Here is a 19,744-nt window from a genome sequence, read left to right as displayed (position 1 = left end):
GGATGTCACTCCCTGCGGGGCAGACACCTGAGTGGTTGAGCTAATGGAAAGAAATGAGTGCACGTATAGACTCCTTACATAAGAAATTTGACGACATGCCAACTGTGGGACAGCCGACTTCTCAGCTCGTGCCTGTCCAGGCGTCGCACAGGTCATCAGGGGCTCTAAAACGCCCGCTACCTCAGACCGCAGACCCAGATGTCGACACTGATACTGACACCAGTGTCGACGACGATGAGTCTAACCTGATGCCCACTAAGGCCATTCACTGCAGGATTGAGGCAATGAAAGAGGTGTTACACATTTCTGATATAAATACAGGTACCACTAAAAAGGGTATTATGTTTGGGGAGAAAAAACTACCCGTAGTTTTTCCCCCATCAGATGAATTAAATGAAGTGTGTGAAGAAGCGTGGGCTTTCCCTGATAAAAAATTGGTAATTCCTAAGAAGGTACTAATGGCGTTCCCTTTCCCGCCAGAGGATAGGTCACGTTGGGAAACACCTCCTAGGGTGGATAAAGCGCTCACACGTTTGTCTAAAAAGGTGGCACTACCGTCTCCGGATACGGCCGCCCTCAAGGAACCTGCTGATAGAAAGCAGGAGGCGATCCTGAAGTCTGTATATACACACTCAGGCATTATACTTAGGCCAGCTATTGCGTCAGCTTGGATGTGCAGTGCTGCCGCTGCGTGGTCAGATAAACTGTCAGAAAATATTGACACATTAGACAGAGACACGATCCTGTTAACCATAGACCATATAAAAGACTCAGTCTTATATATGAGAGATGCACAGAGGGAAATCTGCCGACTGGCATCTAAAGTTAGTGCATTGTCCATTTCTGCTAGGAGAGGCTTATGGACTCGCCAGTGGACAGGAGATGCAGATTCTAAAAGGCACATGGAAGTGTTGCCATATAAGGGTGAGGAATTATTTGGGGATGGTCTCTCGGACCTAGTTTCCACAGCAACGTCTGGGAAGTCAGCATTTTTACCCCATGTCCCCTCACAGCCAAAGAAGGCGCCGTTTTATCAGGTTCAGTCCTTTCGGACCCAGAAAAACAGGCGTGGAAAAGGCGGGTCTTTTCTATCCAGAGGCAGAGGTAGGGGAAAAAGGCTGCAACAAACAGCAGGTTCCCAGGAGCAAAAGTCCTCCCCCGCTTCTTCTGCCAAGTCCGCCGCATGACGGTGGGGCTCCACAGGCGGAGCCTGGTACGGTGGGGGGGCCGCCTCAAGAATTTCAGCGATCAGTGGGCTCGCTCACAGGTGGATCCCTGGATCCTTCAAATAGTATCTCAGGGGTGCAAACTGGAATTCGAGGCGTCTCCACCCTACCGGTTCCTAAAATCTGCCTTGCCGATTGCTCCCTCAGACAGGGAGGCGGTGCTAGCGGCAATTCACAAGCTGTATTCCCAGCAGGTGATAATCAAGGTACCCCTACTTCAACAAGGCCGGGGTTACTATTCCACACTATTTGTGGTATCGAAACCGGACGGTTCGGTGAGACCCATTTTAAATTTGAAATCCTTGAACACATACATAAAAAAATTCAAGTTCAAGATGGAATCGCTCAGGGCGGTTATTGCGAGCCTGGAAGAGGGGGATTACATGGTATCCCTGGACATCAAGGATGCTTACTTGCATGTCCCCATTTACCATCCTCACCAGGAGTACCTCAGATTTGTGGTACAGGATTGCCATTACCAATTCCAGACGCTGCCATTTGGACTGTCCACGGCACCGAGGGTATTTACCAAGGTTATGGCGGAAATGATGATACTCCTTCGAAAAAAGGGAGTTTTAATTATCCCGTACTTGGACGATCTCCTAATAAAAGCGAGGTCCAAGGAACAGTTGTTGGTGGGAGTAGCACTATCTCAGGAGGTGCTGCACCAGCACGGCTGGATTCTGAATATCCCAAAGTCACAGCTGGTTCCGACAACACGGCTACTGTTCCTGGGTATGATTCTGGATACAGTCCAGAAAAAAGTGTTTCTCCCGGAGGAGAAGGCCAGGGAGTTGTCATCTCTAGTCAGAGACCTCCTGAAGCCAAAACAGGTATCAGTGCATCGCTGCACGCGGGTCCTGGGAAAGATGGTGGCTTCTTACGAAGCAATTCCCTTCGGCAGGTTCCATGCCAGAATCTTTCAGTGGGACCTGTTGGACCAGTGGTCCGGATCGCATCTTCAGATGCATCGCTTAATAACCCTGTCTCCAAGAACCAGGGTGTCTCTACTGTGGTGGCTGCAGAGTGCCCATCTTCTAGAGGGCCGCAGGTTCGGCATACAGGACTGGGTCCTGGTGACCACGGATGCCAGCCTTCGAGGCTGGGGGGCAGTCACACAGGGAAGAAACTTCCAAGGACTATGGTCGAGTCAGGAGACTTCCCTTCACATACATATTCTGGAACTAAGGGCCATCTACAATGCCCTAAGTCAAGCAAAATCCCTGCTCCTACACCAGCCGGTGCTGATCCAGTCAGACAACATCACGGCAGTCGCCCATGTAAATCGACAGGGCGGCACAAGAAGCAGGATGGCGATGGCAGAAGCCACAAGAATCCTCCGATGGGCGGAGAATCATGTACTAGCACTGTCAGCAGTGTTCATTCCGGGAGTGGACAACTGGGAAGCAGACTTCCTCAGCAGACACGACCTCCACCCGGGAGAGTGGGGACTTCATCCAGAAGTCTTCCAGATGCTGGTAAACCGTTGGGAAAAACCACAGGTGGACATGATGGCGTCCCGCCTCAACAAAAAGTTAAAAAGATATTGCGCCAGGTCAAGGGACCCTCAGGCGGTAGCTGTGGACGCTCTAGTGACACCGTGGGTGTACCAGTCGGTTTATGTGTTCCCTCCTCTGCCTCTCATACCAAAGGTATTGAGAATAATAAGAAAGCGAGGAGTAAACACAATTCTCGTGGTTCCGGATTGGCCAAGACGAGCGTGGTACCCGGAACTTCAAGAGATGCTCTCAGAGGACCCGTGGCCTCTACCGCTCAGACAGGACCTGCTACAGCAGGGGCCCTGTCTGTTCCAAGACTTACCGCGGCGATCCTAAAGGAAAAGGGTATTCCGGAAGAAGTCATTCCTACGCTTATTAAGGCCAGGAAAGATGTTACGGCAAAGCATTATCACCGCATATGGCGAAAATATGTTGCATGGTGCGAGGCCAAAAAGGCCCCAACAGAGGAATTTCAACTAGGTCGATTTCTGCATTTCCTGCAAGCAGGAGTGAATATGGGCCTAAAACTAGGCTCCATTAAAGTACAGATCTCGGCTCTGTCGATTTTCTTTCAAAAAGAACTAGCTTCAGTACCTGAAGTTCAGACATTTGTGAAAGGAGTGCTGCATATTCAGCCCCCGTTTGTGCCTCCTGTGGCACCTTGGGATCTCAACGTGGTGTTGAGTTTCTTAAAATCACATTGGTTTGAGCCACTAAAAACCGTGGATCTGAAATATCTCACGTGGAAAGTGGTCATGTTATTGGCCTTGGCTTCAGCCAGGCGAGTGTCAGAATTGGCGGCTTTATCATGTAAAAGCCCTTATCTGATTTTCCATATGGATAGGGCAGAATTGAGGACTCGTCCCCAATTTCTCCCTAAGGTGGTGTCAGCGTTTCACCTGAACCAGCCTATTGTGGTGCCTGCGGCTACTAGGGATTTGGAGGACTCCAAGTTGCTAGACGTTGTCAGGGCCCTGAAAATATATGTTTCCAGGACGGCTGGAGTCAGAAAATCTGACTCGCTGTTTATCCTGTATGTACCCAACAAGCTGGGTGCTCCTGCTTCTAAGCAGTCTATTGCTCGCTGGATTTGTAGTACAATTCAGCTTGCACATCCTGTGGCAGGCCTGCCACAGCCAAAATCTGTAAATGCCCATTCCACAAGGAAGGTGGGCTCATCTTGGGCGGCTGCCCGAGGGGTCTCGGCTTTACAACTTTGCCGAGCAGCTACTTGGTCAGGGGCAAACACGTTTGCAAAATTCTACAAATTTGATACCCTGGCTGAGGAGGACCTGGAGTTCTCTCATTCGGTGCTGCAGAGTCATCCGCACTCTCCCGCCCGTTTGGGAGCTTTGGTATAATCCCCATGGTCCTTACGGAGTTCCCAGCATCCACTAGGACGTCAGAGAAAATAAGAATTTACTCACCGGTAATTCTATTTCTTGTAGTCCGTAGTGGATGCTGGGCGCCCATCCCAAGTGCGGATTGTCTGCAATACTTGTAAATAGTTATTGTTAACTAAAGGGTTATTGTTGAGCCATCTGTTGAGAGGCTCAGTTGTTTTCATACTGTCAAACTGGATATAGTATCACGAGTTGTACGGTGTGATTGGTGTGGCTGGTAAGAGTCTTACCCGGGATTCTAAATCCTTCCTTATTATGTCAGCTCGTCCGGACACAGTGTCCTAACTGAGGCTTGGAGGAGGGTCATAGTGGGAGGAGCCAGTGCACACCAGGTAGTCATAAATCTTTCTAGAGTGCCCAGCCTCCTTCGGAGCCTGCTATTCCCCATGGTCCTTACGGAGTTCCCAGCATCCACTACGGACTACGAGAAATAGAATTACCGGTGAGTAAATTCTTATTTTTTTCTTCTTCTACATTTTACTTAATAAATGAAAACAATACAATAAGCCAACATTGCTGGAATAAAAAAAAAATTATAAATCTTAATTTACATGTCTGTAAATTATTTTGAAAAAATATGTAGCTTACATAGCAACAAACACCTGCCAGTGGTGAATTTCAGATCACAGAAGCCAGTACTCAGGGTCCCCCATCTACTGGCCAAAGAAACAAAAAAAACAAAAAAAAATGGTGTGAACCCCCAGCCAGAGGATCCTGTTGGTCCAACTGAGGTAGATTCTGGCCACAATACACAAACCCAAACAGCCACAGCATGCTAGGAAGAGGAAGATGGATCAAGTGTACAGGAAAAAAATTCACAGGCTACTAACAAAAAGAGAACTCATCAACCCCCTTTCAGCCACACAAGCCAAACAAAATACATAAAGGCAACATGGAAAACATGGGTGCTGGGCAATGTTGCCGCATCTGGAGAGACATTACTTTCTCTTCTTTCGCCCCGCCTGACGTGGTTGGTCACTGGTAGGTCTGCGAAGTGACCGAGGGCCCTTCCCAGTGGGATCTTCTTCCTGGGCAGGGGCATAGGAGGGAGCAGGTGTTGCAGGCTCCCTGCCACTGTGGGAAAGAAGGCCAGCGATGTCCTGTAGAGCTTGTACAACTGAGCTAGAGAATTGTTGTACAGAGGAGGTAAGTTCGGACTGGCCTTGCCTGAGTTCTGCCACAGCTTGGCAGAGTTGAGCCACACCTTGCCCAACACAGGTGGTCTGCTCAGTGAGCCGAACAGATATCTGGCATACCTCCCGGGTCATCACGTCCTGAAATTGACTCAGCCTCTCACCAGGGCCAGTCCTGGGGCTTCTGGCGCCCCGGGCGGCATTATGGGGCATGGCTTCATACAGGGTGCGTGGTCAGTTACGCCCCCTGTACTGTAGTAGCATGTGCGGTGCGCGATGATGTCATCGCGCACCGCACAGCAAGGGTCCTCTCCACGAAGGAAAACTAGACGCTAAGCGTCTAGTTCCCTTCGTGGAGAGGACCTTTGCTGTGCGGTGCGCGATGACGTCAACGCGCACCGCACAGCAAAGGTCCTCTCCACGAAGGAAAACTAGACGCTAAGCGTCTAGTTCCCTTTGTGGAGAGGACCTTTGCTGTGCGGTGCGCGATGACGTCAACGCGCATCGCACATCATTACAGTTAAGGTCCTCTCCAGGAAGGGAAACTAGACGCGTAGCGTCTAGTTTCCCTTCACAGCGGGCAGCCGACGAAGGGAAACTAGACGCGTAGCGTCTAGTTTCCCGGGACAGCAGGCCGCGGCAGCGGGGGGCACCACAGCAGCAGCGGATCTTGCCATGGTACGGCGCCCTCCGGATATCGCCGGCGCCCTCCGGAAGGCGGCGCCCCGGGCAAAAGTCCTGCTTGCCCTTGGCAAGATCTGCTACTGCATCTCACCATGACTAGCAATTTCAGTGAGAATCGCCGGGAGAGAGGTTTGGGTGCGGGGGCCAGTGTGTGTCTGGCCAGGTGGAATCGGCGGACCCACACTGGAGGACTCACTAGGTCCCCCCGCCTCAGCCTCCACCAGATGCCCCTCCTCTGACTCACCAAGCTCACCCTCCTGTGCTGTGTTATGTAAAAAGCAAATATAATGTGAGACAAAAGGAGAGAATTTAAAAAAAAAAAAATAGTCACAAATTTAAATAAATCTATTACAAAAGATCACTCTATATGTCTGTAAACTTACCGGGCAAGTCATGTAGGTTGACAATCTCAGGCAGGTCCGTGTCCATCCTTGACACCCCACCCATCTCCTCGCAGTTCACACAGTCCATCGCCAGCTCCTCTAGGTCGGTATACTCCACAATGGCAGCGGGTCCTCCCCCTGTTACCCTCGAGGCATTCCACTCCGCAGACCTCTTGGCCTTCAGGCGGGACTTGAAGTCGGCCCAACTACATATGTGATTTGAATTAAGGGAAAGGAAGAGAAATATTATAAATACATGTTTTGCTTACTTGTTGTACACATGTTATGTATTTAGTTGCTATAGGCAAGATCACATATAGCCAATCTTTTTTTTTTTAATAAAACTGCAATTGTGTGGCAATATGCACTTACCGTCCTCGAACTTCCTGTGGGGTCCGGACAATTGGTCCGGCTACATTTATGCGATCCGTAATGTCTCGCCAGATGTGGTCTTTTGCCGCAGCACCCATGTTTTTATTGCCTCTATGTATTTTATCCATGGCTTGTGGGACCAGAATTCGCAGCTCCCTCTTTGAAAATGGGGGCTGCCGCTTTCTCTTTTGGCTCGTAGCCTGTGAGCCCTCGTCCTGTACCTGATCACCATCTTCCTCTTCACTTGGTGGGTGGCTTGTTTGGGTTTGGGTCTGTAGCCCAGAATCTACCTCATTTTCACCAGCATCAGTCTCTGGCAGGGGACTCATAGCAGCCTCCTGTGTGTGTTGGCCAGAAGATGGGGGTGGTGCAGTACTGGTTCCTGCAACTTCACCATCACCACTGGCAGGTGTTTGCAGCTGCTGCTGTGGTTGCTGGCGCAGCAACATCCTCCTCACTGTTATTGCGACCATCTGCTGCTGCAACACAGCTAACTCCTCATCCATTTCCTGAATAGTCGCCATATTGATGATGGCATGTGCGTTGGCAGGGCTGTCTGGCGTTTTATAGCTGCGTGTGTATGTTTGTGTGGGAAATTGCACAGTTGCTGCTTACACTAACTTTTCCAGTAATTGGAGTACTGGCTATTTAAAGGGCCTGCATGCGGTCTGTGTTTGTGGGTGTATGGAAGAAAGCTGGAGAGACGTCTGTGGGAGAAGTGAGATAGTGATTTGTGTACGTTTTTGTGGTCTACATTGCTAACGATTGTGCGTTTGCTATATTGCTAATTTTTACATTTTATATAGCGCATGCCGTGCGTTTTTTTTTTTTATAAAGGTATTGTTACTTTTATCTCAACAAAAGAGTATGTAGGGGAACAATGCTGCTACATTTATGCTATTTGTTTTTTGGTTGTAATATAATCTTTTGTCAAGTATTTATCTGTAGATATATAGTTATATTAATTTCTGCTTAACGTGTAATTTGCAGTGTTTGTGTTCTAGCGGTTACAGAGTGTTTGTTAATTTTTTTTTAAAAAACTTTTTTTTTGGTTACAATAATTTTGTAGGTTGTGATATAGTAATTTTGGATTTTGACTGCCAAAGTAGGCTCTTTTCTTTGATACCCAAATGAGGAAATATGTTCTAAGCTGGTAATTAGCCTGGCCAATGCAGGGCTGGTGGTGGAGGGGTTACAGTGTGTTTGTCCATATTCTCATAGTATTTTCCTTTACTTTGTAGGTTGCTTCTTTATATTTTCTTGGGTTTTGTGCCAAAGTAGGCTTTTTGAGTTTAATTTCCATTGAGGAACTTTTTTCTAAGCTGGTAAATAGCCTGGCCAATGTAGGGCTGGTGGTGGAAGGGTTGCAGTGTGTTTGTCCATATTCTCATAGTATTTTCCTTTATTTTGTAGGTTGCTTCTTTATATTTTCTTGGGTTTTGTGCCAAAGTAGGCTTTTTGAGTTTAATTTCCATTGAGGAACTTTTTTCTAAGCTGGTAAGTAGCCTGGCCAATGCAGGGCTGGTGGAGAAGGGGTTGCAGTGTGTTTGTCCATATTCTCATAGTATTTTCCTTTATTTTGTAGGTTACTTCTTTATATTTTGTGGGGTATTGTGCCAAAGTAGGCTTTTTGAGTTTAATATCCATTGAGGACCTATTCTATTAGCTGGTAAGTTGCATGGCCTTTGCAGTGCTTGTGCGTTTTTAATTTTAAATGTTGTAGTAGTCAATACTTTGGTGCTTAAACATATAATTGTTAGGTTGTCAAACTAGTAGTTATGGAATATTTGTGCCTGTGTGTCACAACTTTTTTTTTTTTTATGAAATCAATGTTGGTGGTACTTAGTGAATGTTTTTTCAACTCAAATTTTCATTGTGTTTGTTCCTGGATTTCCACATGTAGATATGGAATACGCTCCTGAAGTAAGTTTTTGGACTGCCATACCCAGAAATTGATATGTTGAAATGTGTGTAGTAAAATGTTTGTGTGATTCATTTTTTCTTCACTTACTTTTAAGATGCATGTAGCCAGATATCTCGCAGCGGAAGCCCTCCAACCCCAACCTGCCCCTCATCCTCCAAGGCAACGGAGGCGTGCAAGGCCACCGATATTCCGAACCCATGTCACCCTTTTTGGGATGCCAGATGATGTGGTATTGCGGCTGCCACCTCATATCAACCTAGAAACTCTCCATAATAGAGAGTGATCTAGAACAATCAATTCGGTATCCTACAGCAATACCAGCATTGTCACAATTTCTTGCTGTGTTACATTTCTTGGCCAATGGTTCATACCAGCATGTAGTGGGGGCTCTGGTAGGAATGTCGCAGGGCAAATTTTCCAAAGTCCTACGACGAGTCCTCAATGCCTTCATTATCAGAGTGAAGCAGTTCATCTCAATGCCTTTGGATGCTGGTGCCCTGGCTGTGGTGAAGCTGCAATTTCAGGAAGGTGGTAGTCGCTTCCCACACGTTATTGGGGTTGTGGACGGGACACATATCGCGATAGTTGCGCCAAAACATAATGAGTTTATATATAGGAACAGTAAAATGTTCCATTCTCTGAATGTCATGGTTGTTTGTGGCCCATCCCTCCAGATCCTGTCCTTGAATGCTCAGTTTCCGGGAAGTGCACATGATTCACATGTCATTCGGCAATCAGGGATCTGGCAAAGATTAAGAATGATGGAAGGACAAGACATGTGGCTATTGGGTGAGTTTTGATTTTTGTGGTTTTTTTTACACCACTCAAAATTTACATTGTACATTTTTTATTTTTTATTATATTTTTTTTTATATACAGGAGATCGTGGATATCCTTGCACCCCCTGGCTCATGACTCCTTACAGCAAACCCAGGCCAGGGCCACAGTCGGAGTTTAATTTCGCGCTTACTGCCACTAGACAGCTGGTGGAGCGCACGATAAAGGGCGGTTCCGTGTGCTCCACCGCACTGGTGGCGACATCATGTATTCGCCGGAAAATCGTGGTCCTGTGTGCCATCCTGCATAATATTACTGTAAGGAGTCGCCTGGAGCTTCCCGAATCGGAGGAAATGCCAAGTGAGGATGAGGAGCCAGGGGTTGGGCGGAGATTCCGTGGTGGGTCCGATTATCAGCGAGGACACGCATTAAGGGCACGAATCGTGCAGGAGTATTTCAGGTATGCTTATGGTATGATACCACTATAGATTACATTCAGCATATATTGTGTTAACTGTGTTTATGTGTAGGTTAGAGGTGAGACAATTACTAATTCAAATTGACGATCATTTCGTTAACATGTTTTTTTTTCAAGTGTGTGGTTTATGTGTTTTGAGTAGTTTAATAAGTGCCTGTGAAGATGAATTGTCTGTAATTTTACCACTAACATCTGTATTTAGATGGGCATTTACAGATCCTTGTGATTTGTGTTACATTAGGCTTGGTTATATGCATTTTGGACAAAAAACTATACTTTTTTTTTTTTTTTTTTTTAAATGTAAATTTTGTCACCACCCTTCTAAACGTTTTTTTTAATCCACCATTTTATCTGCTATGTTTACATTCAAAATCCAAAACCATCTGACCACCAAAACTCTACATTGTGACTTTGTGTAGCTGATTGGTCCAGCAAAATGTGGTGAGTTAAGTGTCTCAATCTATCTCTGTCTCTCGCATTATCTCTTTCTCTATGTGTGTGTGTGTGTGTGTGTGTGTATATATATACTATATATAGTGATATTTTAAAAAGTATATATATAGAGAGAGAGAGAGAGAGAGATTTGGTTTTGCAGATATATAAAGATATCACAATAAAATGTAAGAACAATATTTATGTGATTCTTAATGAAGGCTAACTAGTGATAATATTTCAAACAAGCCTTTCATGTGTGTTGGGTTTTTTTTTTGTTTGTTGCTGGGACAGCTGCGAATATTCGCTGATGCGACCTCAAGGGAGCACATGAAAGAATGTTCCAAACATGATGCTGTACACATATTTTAATAAAGTTTATCAATAAAGATGACACCCATAACATTTGGACCAATGAAATGCTAGCACACACTATAAATATATGCCCATGTAAGGAAAATGCCATAGGCACCATGTGAGCATCCGCCTTCACACACCGTGAGCTGCGGGTGCTTACCGCGGTCATGGACCGCCGCGTAGGCCGTGCGGAACCATACGTCCCAAATAGGGTAAAGCGTGCGGCCTACGCGGAGGTACGCCGCATCCTGCGGGCGAGGGTCCACACAAGGCGGACCATTGTGCAATTAGAGCGGCGGTGGTCCGACCTCCGCTGCCGGCAGCCTGAGTTGCTGGTGCGTCTGCGCCAGCAAATCCGACGCAGTAAGTAAAACACATTTAAATGTGTGTTTGCATGAGTGAAATTAAGTGAGATTATTAGGATTCCATATTAATAAAGTTTATTAAACATGACATATTTTGTCAGTTTACAGACTGTGTGTGCTTAGGGCTTGCAGGACACACTGGGGACCAGAGTGGTTAGGGGATAATATGTAGGGGTGTTGTTAGTCAGCACACAGGCTGTAGGCTGGAGACATAAAGCACTTTGTATTTCTAAAATAAAATGAACATAACAATGAAAAATTTTCATGCACATGGAAATGACCTTTTTTCCCCTTTATTTTTAATGTGTTTCTAGGGCAAGCACAACGGCAGAGGGGAGCGGCACCACCAGCGAGGCCACAGCCAGCCTCACCTCCATCCTCCTCCCCACCCCAAAATCCAATCCCATCCAACATTCTTCCCCCACATTCGAGTGGGCCGCAGAGGCACCCGAGGAGGTGGAGGGTGCTGTCCATCCAGCAGGAGATCGTAAGTTATTTAGAAGTAAAAAATGTATTTCTAACCTAGTTTAAATTTAAGAACACCTACATGCAGTGTTGTACTGGGTCCATTCTGGGCCCATGGAAAAATGCTTTGTTTTTAAATCATGTTATGGAATCCGGATTTTAAATTGACAGTGTATAGGTTGCAAATGTTTCGGGAAACCACTATAGGTAGACAGTCAGTAGGTCGACAGCTTTGGAAGGTCGACAGGCTTTCTAGGTCGTCATGTCCTAGGTCGACAGGTCACAAGCTCAACATGTTTTTTTGGATTAGTTTAAAAAATGTGAGACATTTTTTGACTTAACGAGCCACGTGGACTCCGATTGAAATGGAAATCGGTTCCGAGCTAAGCAGAGCGAGGCACTTTGCCCGAAGCCTGGCGAGCAAAGCGAGCTATGCGAGGTGGCACAGCGCAGTAATTGGGGGTCCATCTCACTCTACGAAGAAAAGGACAACAACATACCAAAATACCCTCATGTCTAACTTTTGACCTGTCGACCTAGCACATATAAACCCTGTCGACCTTCCAACCCTGTCGACCTACTCACTGTCGACCTATAGTGGTCAACCTAAAAATTGTCTACCTACTCACTGTTGATCTAATGATCCACACCCTTGAGTGAGTGTGGAACCTTAGATCGACAGTGTCTAGGTTGACAATGTTTAGGTACAACAAAATGCAACATTCAAGAGCACAGTCTGGAACCTGATCCTTAGGGTGTTCACGCTGGAAATTAGGGCCACTGGTGCTTTCCCCTGTACCCCTGTGTGACAGTCCAAGTCTGGGGACATGTGTTCTTAAAGTGTGACTCTACAAAAGTGGTCTTTCTACACATTACAACAAGACCTGTCTCCACTTATGTAGTAAGGCAGGCTTTCAGGGAGTGTGGGCATGCTAGTATGTGTAGTCCATCCGAAGAGGTAGAGATGCAGTGTGCTGAGGCTGGGCCAACACCAAAAATGGCAAGTCCGGGACACTCCAGATATGAATGAACTACACATCCCAGCATGGTCTGCTACACTTTAAACATGGTTTGGATTTGTAATCATTGCAGGCCATGCTTGGATGTGTTGCCCTGCTACTGTAAAAATAATACATCCATGATGTAGTTACTATGCCATTAAAGTGTGCGTTGTGCCTTGCTTCTATAATGTGTAATGTGAGTAAGTAATTTTTTTTATTTTTGGACATTAATTTCAGATGATGCAGTTGGAGATCCACCAACAATTAGTACCATACTGGCAAGGATGGCACACCACCTCAGGGGCCTGCTTCATGAAGTGGAGATGATGCAAAAAAAATTTCAATAACTTCATTCAAAAATATATATATATATTTTCAGAAGTTAAAAATAAACAGTTTGCATGTTACAAATAAAATAATTTAGTTTATTCACATTTGAGTGTGTGTTGTGTTTTTTATTGCAAGAAAGGTACAGCGGATTTACGTCAGGAAATTGGGCACCTTAACCAATTTTTTAATATTACTTAAGAATACTAATAAAAAACACTTAAACACCAAAGACTGATGTATGACAGTTAGGAGCTGATTGTTTATTGAATTCACTAAACACATTTATACACACACTACACCTCAACACAAAAAGCAGGTATTTAACATTAGGGCAGCCATGGATTATGCACAGTTTAGATATCTATAACAATTTGCAAAAAAAAACAAAACCTGTTAATGGGCAATTATGCCTACAAAGTGTTCTTCTGGAATTCTTTGAAGACTTAATTGTTCAATACCATTAGAAATCATTACACTAATTGGTATCTTAATTGAGGAAGGGTCGAAGAGTTAAAACACACAGGAAAAAAAAAACATTGCTGTGCGATTTCTGGCCCTCATTCCAAGTTGATCGCTAGCTGCTTTCGGTTGCAGCGCGGCGATTAGGTGAAAAAGCGGCATTTCTGCGCATGCGTACGGGCCGCAGTACGCATGCGCGAAGTACTTTCACACAAAACTATGCAGTTTTACACAAGGTCGGTTTTGAGCTGCTCAGAAACTGCATGAATATTTTTTCGAGCAGTTCTGCTAACCTATCGGCCCTCATTCCGAGTTGATCGCTCGCTAGCTGCTTTAGCAGCAGTGCAAATGCTAGGCCGCCGCCCTCTGGGAGTGTATCTTAGCTTAGCAGAAGTGCGAACGAAAGGTTAGAAGCACTGCTTGAAAAATTTTTCATGCAGTCTCTGAGCAGCTCAAAACCTACTCCTACCTTGCGATCACTGCAGACAGTTTAGTTCCTGGTTTGACGTCACAAACACGCCCTGCGTTCGGCCTGCCACTCCCCTGTTTCCACAGGCACACCTGCGTTTTTACCTGACCCGCCTGCGTTTTTTAGCACACTCCTGGAAAACGGTCAGTTACCACCCAGAAACACCCACTTCCTGTCACTCACTCACCGATCAACAGAGCGGCAGAAAAGCGTCGCTCGACCTTGTGTAAAACTGCATAGTTTTGTGTGAAAGTTCTTCGCGTGTGCGTACTGCGGCCCGTACGTATGCGCAGAAATGCTGCTTTTTCACCTAATCACCGCGCTGCGACCGAAAGCAGCTAGCGATCAACTCAGAATGAGGGCCCTCGTTCGCATTTCTGCTAAGCTAAGATACACTCCCAGAGGGCGGCGGCCTAGCGTTTGCACTGCTGCTAAAAGCAGCTAGCGAGCGATCAACTCGGAATGAGGGCCTATAGCAAAAGTACATAGCGTGTGCAATTTTGCGAAGGCTGTGCATGATGAGTTGTGGTTTTTGCAATGCATTTTGTAGCCATGCGATCTGATCGCAGTCCTGCGATGCTATTTGGTATACGCCTACTTTGTGTATTGGTACGTATGTGTTTGCAATACTGCGTGGTGGGCGTATGTTCGCAGTTCTACGTTGTATTTGCAGTAGTGCGTATGCCATTTGCATACGTAAAAAATAGCAAACAACTCGGAATGACCACCCTTGTTCAGGGCAGGAGAGAGAGAATAGGAGAATGAGTCAAACATGGGCCTCAAATGTAGAGATTGTAAGGGATGATTCTGGGGGTATGAGTTGGTATGAGTAGCTAGAGGGTAGTAGGAGCCCAACACCACCACTGTGGTGACCCCTAGGTTGAATGGTGTGTGTGAGAATGCGAGACTCCCAGCAGAGAGAGCAGCGGGAGAAACTGTCACGGGTTAATCCAGGTTTCAGTGATCGCTACCCAGAACCCCCCCCCCCCCCCGTGCACCTAATACCTTGTTTTTGAAATAGAGACAGCTATGTCTCTGTTTCAAGAAAAGCCGTGATCGTGATCGCAGCTACTGCTGCAGGGAGCCATTGCCGGCAAAGCTTTCTCCCTACCTGCGGCTACTGGGAGATGCTGCGCATTCACAGCAAGGCGGGTGGTCTTCAGTTTGCCGGCGGCCGGGATCCCAACGACCAGCATACAGGCGCCGGCATACCGACAGATTTTCTCCCTCTTGGGGTTCCACGACCCCCCTGGAGGGAGAATAGATAGCGTGGCGAGCGTAGCGCGCCACCGTGCCCGCAGTGTGGCGCAGCACATCCGTAATACTTTCCGGTGCCCTCCACAGGAACTCCCAGCACAAACACAGCGATAAAGCATGGCGGCACATGGTAGAATAAATTAGTCACAACAATCAGGCAACTGCAACATTTTGATGCTCTATTACATCATCATAAGGCACCTGACGATGGTAAAGCATCAAAACGTTGCAGTTACCTGCTTGCTTTGCTGTGACTAATTTATTCTACTGTGTGCTGCCATGCTGTATCGCTATATATATATATATATATATATATATATATTGTCAAAGTCAGAAAAATGTCTCAATGCACGTTGCCATATTTGCACCGCACACTGGTCCGCGCTGCGCGTACGCTCTCCCGTGGAGGCGCATACCCGCAATAGCGTGCACTCGCAGGCGCGGTATGCGTATTTACGGTAGAGTTTATGTAGTCGTAGCGTGCGACTCATTCGTTACATATTTTCACAATTAATGTAGTTTATAGATCATGGTCCCTTTGATAGATTCTGAAAGTTTGGTTAAAATACAATGTCCCAGAGCTGAGGAATCCCTCTTTATATCGTACGAAGGGTCTAACAGGAATCATACAGCAGTGTTTGGTACCCATCGGAAGAGTATTTAATTAGCAATATTCCGGTGTTGGTTTGGAGCGTATTAATCGCTCGTGCGAATAGTTATGGACATAAGAAGTTTATGTCCATTTCCATTATTTACTCATACTCAGGTATGCGGCGGGAAACCCAGTTTCCCACCCACCTGAGCTGTTGGAAATCGTCACAGCCCACCTGTATGAATCACCCTATGACCTTTTGTTATGATGCAGGGCCGAATTCCTTCGGCCAATGGACAATGGGATTGTAGGGACTATGAGATTGCATTGTGTGTGGGGCATAAATAGGCAGGCCGACCACATCCAGCTCTCACTCTCTCATCAACGGTTATCTGCTGATAGCCGGGAGCTGGATATCGAGGCGCAGGCGATCATACCCTTTGTGCGTAAGTTTCTCTCCGTAATCATTGTCTTTCTGTGAGCCAATTTCTCTCCATCTCTCTCTCTCTCTCTCTCTCTCTCTCTCTCTCTCCTCTTTTTCTCTTATATCTCCCATAGTATTATAGTATTGTATTGTATTTCATTTAGGTCAGAGTAGTATTGTCTTTTTGTATTTTAGTTCTGTGGTTAGGAAGTCTCTGTTATATTGTAGTGTATCATTTGTACTGTTATCCCCTTTTACAAGTATATTAGATATAATACAGTTAATAGGCTTTGGAACCTAAACCAGTATCTGTGCATTTTCTATAGTGTTAAGTGTTCACTTGAGCGTCGGTGACGCTCAAGCAGCTTTGTAGTTAGTCAGGTTACACAAGGTTGCATTTACACCCTGTACTCACATTAAGGTATTCAGTGTATTTCATTGGTATAAGGTTTTAACATAAAGGTATAGTGTTGTGAGCGTCTGCATCGCTGGTGACCTCCTCGTGGTCTCGAGCGCACGCTACGCTACAGCGAATCATTCCCCTAGTCATAACCAATAACGTGTCCTGTGATCACTGGGCCGTGAGCGAACGTGACGCTTGAGCGTCTCGCCTACGGCTGAGCGATCGCTACGCCAATAGCGTACCATTACGGTACTTCTTAAGCAAACAGCGTACAGTGTTCTTAGCTTCATAAAGGGTTGTTTATACGACAAAGGAATTTAGCATTGTCAATTGGGAACTCGTCCTATACTTCTCACATCTGCACTAGGTAGATCAGCAGACATTATCCCCCAGCAAAGGGTGGGAGATTGTCTCATAGTGCTGGCGGGATAAGCGTCTGCTTCGCTTAGATAAAGAGTGCTGAAGGAATCCGGTAACCGGAAGTAAGAACAAAACGCTTGTGTCTTTTTAAAACTGTTTATTTTTCTTTTGTCTTGCGTACGCACGCATATATCTGCATTTCTGTTTCATTTTCGTATATCACTATTCCTGTTTGCCAATTTTATAGTTGATAGAAAGTGCTAAAAAGAGATTTGCTGTTATTTCATAGTAAAGGTAATAGTTAAAGTATAGAACAACACACGATTTGTCTAGGAGATAAGGCAGTCAGTGTGGATTGCGGTAGATGATCAGGGATCATTTACATTGATAAAAGTATATATATTGTGTTACGGTGGATCTTTGCATTGCGTACACGTGTCGCTAACAAAGACTAGCGTACGCAATCCAAAAGGCAGACGCACGCAGCGTTCATTACGCAACGTAGCGTCCGGTTACGCCCACGTAGCTCAAGTCACGAAAAGCGATAATTAGCGCAAAGGCGATAAGTAACGCACAGCGGTAGATAACGCGACGCGGTAAATAACGCAAATCTATTTTTGGAAAAATCTGAAATTTAGTTTAACAGATCCTGCTCCTAATTGGTAACACTTTTGGCCTAAAGACAATTTCTGCGCAGAAATAGATATAGAAACAAAGTGTACATGTGTTGAGTGAGTGTGTTTTGTATACAAAAGTTTATATAACTTTAAGGTGGAACCAAAAGGAAAGCCGGGTACTCGACAAGGGACATACGTGTAAGTGACATATACGGTGGCTAGGGAGGCATCCCTGGTTAAATAATATTTGAGCATTAGAGTATAGCGGACCATAAGGTAACAAGACCAGGAGGTCATAAGGTAACAGACCAGGAGGTCATAAGGTAACAGACCAGGAGGTCATAAGGTAATAGGTAAAATAGACAAAGAGGTCCGCTATAAAAGTCCAGTGGCACAACGCCTGGGGTGTTGGTGCAGAACCCATATAGGCCATACAAGCTCTTGCTGAAGGAATCGCGGCCGGAAACATCGATTCCATTGATCTTTCAGTACATGACAAGTAGTGCTCGTGTACTGAACGATTGGACCGCACGTAATTGTGTGCAGTAGTTAGTAATCTGACCTAATACCATTAGAGTAAAGTGGTCACAAACGCTATTTGTACATTCTGACGTGATTTGTGTAATTTTTTATTTTTGGAAGGGAAGTTCGCTGGTCACTCAGGAACTATCCAACAACCGATACTTGCTGGGGAACGCGCCCCAGTAAATAAAGGTTCACAGGGGCCCTGGGTTGGGTACAGCAGCTCTGGTTACAGTGATTGCAGTACTGGCCAACGTGGGCGAGAAGTAAGTGGGGTACTTGATAAACCACCACCGCCGGCCTGCCCAAGGACATCTTGGTTTGTTTGTAAGGGTTCGCTGAAAACCTTGAGATAAAGATCCAAGGAGGAATAAGCAACGCCTGCAGATTATGGGGGCCATTTGTTCAGGTAGGGGGTGATCAACCTCGGTTCGGGTTGATTCAGAGAACCGACCAGTTGGGTCGGCACGATATGTAATGTGTGAAAAATACGGTAGTCACACAGAGGTTTTATGTGATGAATGGGAGAGAATGACTGTACAAGACAGGGACAAATTCCCAAGAATAGGTAGCTTTAGTCCAGAAGTGTTACAAAATTTAAGGAGGAGGATATGTCTCGTAAAATCATCAAAGAGACGAATTCAGCATCATGATTGTTTACAGTTATGGCACCAGGAAGGTGAGATACAGAGAGGTTTGGCTCTGGCGGCAGGATCTGGGGCAGTCAGGAAGTTGATTGCCACAGCTCCTCCTCCACCATACATTGCAGGAGAGAAGTTGATTGCGGAGAGAAACGCACTGGGTTGTAAAACACAAACTCTTAGTAACACTGTAAATGTTAATGATGTTAACCAAATAACTCATGCAAGTATTAACCCGTGCAAGATGTACCCTGTTTTGAACCTTCCTCAGGAATGTGATCAAGAAGAAGATTCGGCAACAATTTCAGCTCTCTCTCTTGCAGCCACCATAGCAGAGACCACAGTAGGCACAGCAACACCCACGAGATTAGTGAAAGCCCCTAGCGGAGGGATAGGTGAGGTCGTGTCAACGGGTAAGTACGGCACCATGCACTACACTGAAACCATTGTACCACAAGTTGTAGAATCTACACAGGAAGAGGCTGTTAGAATTGCTCCTGTAAGGGTAATAGCAGTTCCCAATGGAAAAACAGATGTGTCTGGAGCCACTCCCATAAGGAACATTGCCATGTACACTCCATTTTCCCGAATGGAATTAAGAACAATAGTGTCCGAATTTCCTGACCCCAGGAAGGATTTAGTTGCTAGCCAAAAATACATCAGGGATTTAGGTAACACTGTAGAACCCAACAACAAGGATTGGCAGATACTGCTAAGAGCTTGTTTACCTTCCAATGTTGATGCAACTCAGTTTTTAGCTGATTGTGCATTGGATAAAGATGTACCGCTTACAGACGTGTACAACAAGGATAATGTAAAAAGGATAAATTTACAGCTAAAGGAGTATTTCCCTGCCGTTGTTAAATGGAATAAAATATTTTCCATTAAGCAAAAGGAGTCCGAAACGGCAACAGAATATTTTCACCGGGCACTATTAGAAATGGCAAAGTACACTGGTATAGAAGACATTAAGACCAACCCAAACCATCGAGAAGTAGCAGTATCTGTACTGATGGATGGTTTAAAGGAAACATTAAAGACTAGGGTTCAGACCACGCAACCATGCTGGCGAGGTCTGTCAGTGTCCGGCTTGAGAGAGGCTGCTATTGATCACGACAGAAACATCACTAGGCACAGAGAGTCGCAAAGTGATAAGTTGATGTCCGTAAGT

At 45.7% G+C, this 19,744-nt stretch overlaps 1 long non-coding RNA gene across 1 annotated transcript; it reads left to right on the top strand.

Moving 5' to 3' along the window:
• Positions 1-9,515: 9,515 nt before the first annotated feature.
• Positions 9,516-12,824, top strand: LOC135051239 (uncharacterized). Its single transcript, XR_010242122.1, has 4 exons — positions 9,516-9,861; positions 10,299-10,320; positions 11,348-11,520; positions 12,737-12,824. It is a non-coding gene; the product is annotated as an uncharacterized LOC135051239 (long non-coding RNA).
• Positions 12,825-19,744: the final 6,920 nt, after the last annotated feature.

The sequence above is a fragment of the Pseudophryne corroboree genome, chromosome 2 (genome assembly GCF_028390025.1).
Source record: "Pseudophryne corroboree isolate aPseCor3 chromosome 2, aPseCor3.hap2, whole genome shotgun sequence".
Taxonomy (NCBI): domain Eukaryota; kingdom Metazoa; phylum Chordata; class Amphibia; order Anura; family Myobatrachidae; genus Pseudophryne; species Pseudophryne corroboree.
Note: the sequence above shows the minus strand (reverse complement) of the source record. Positions and strands in the feature narration are given on the sequence as shown.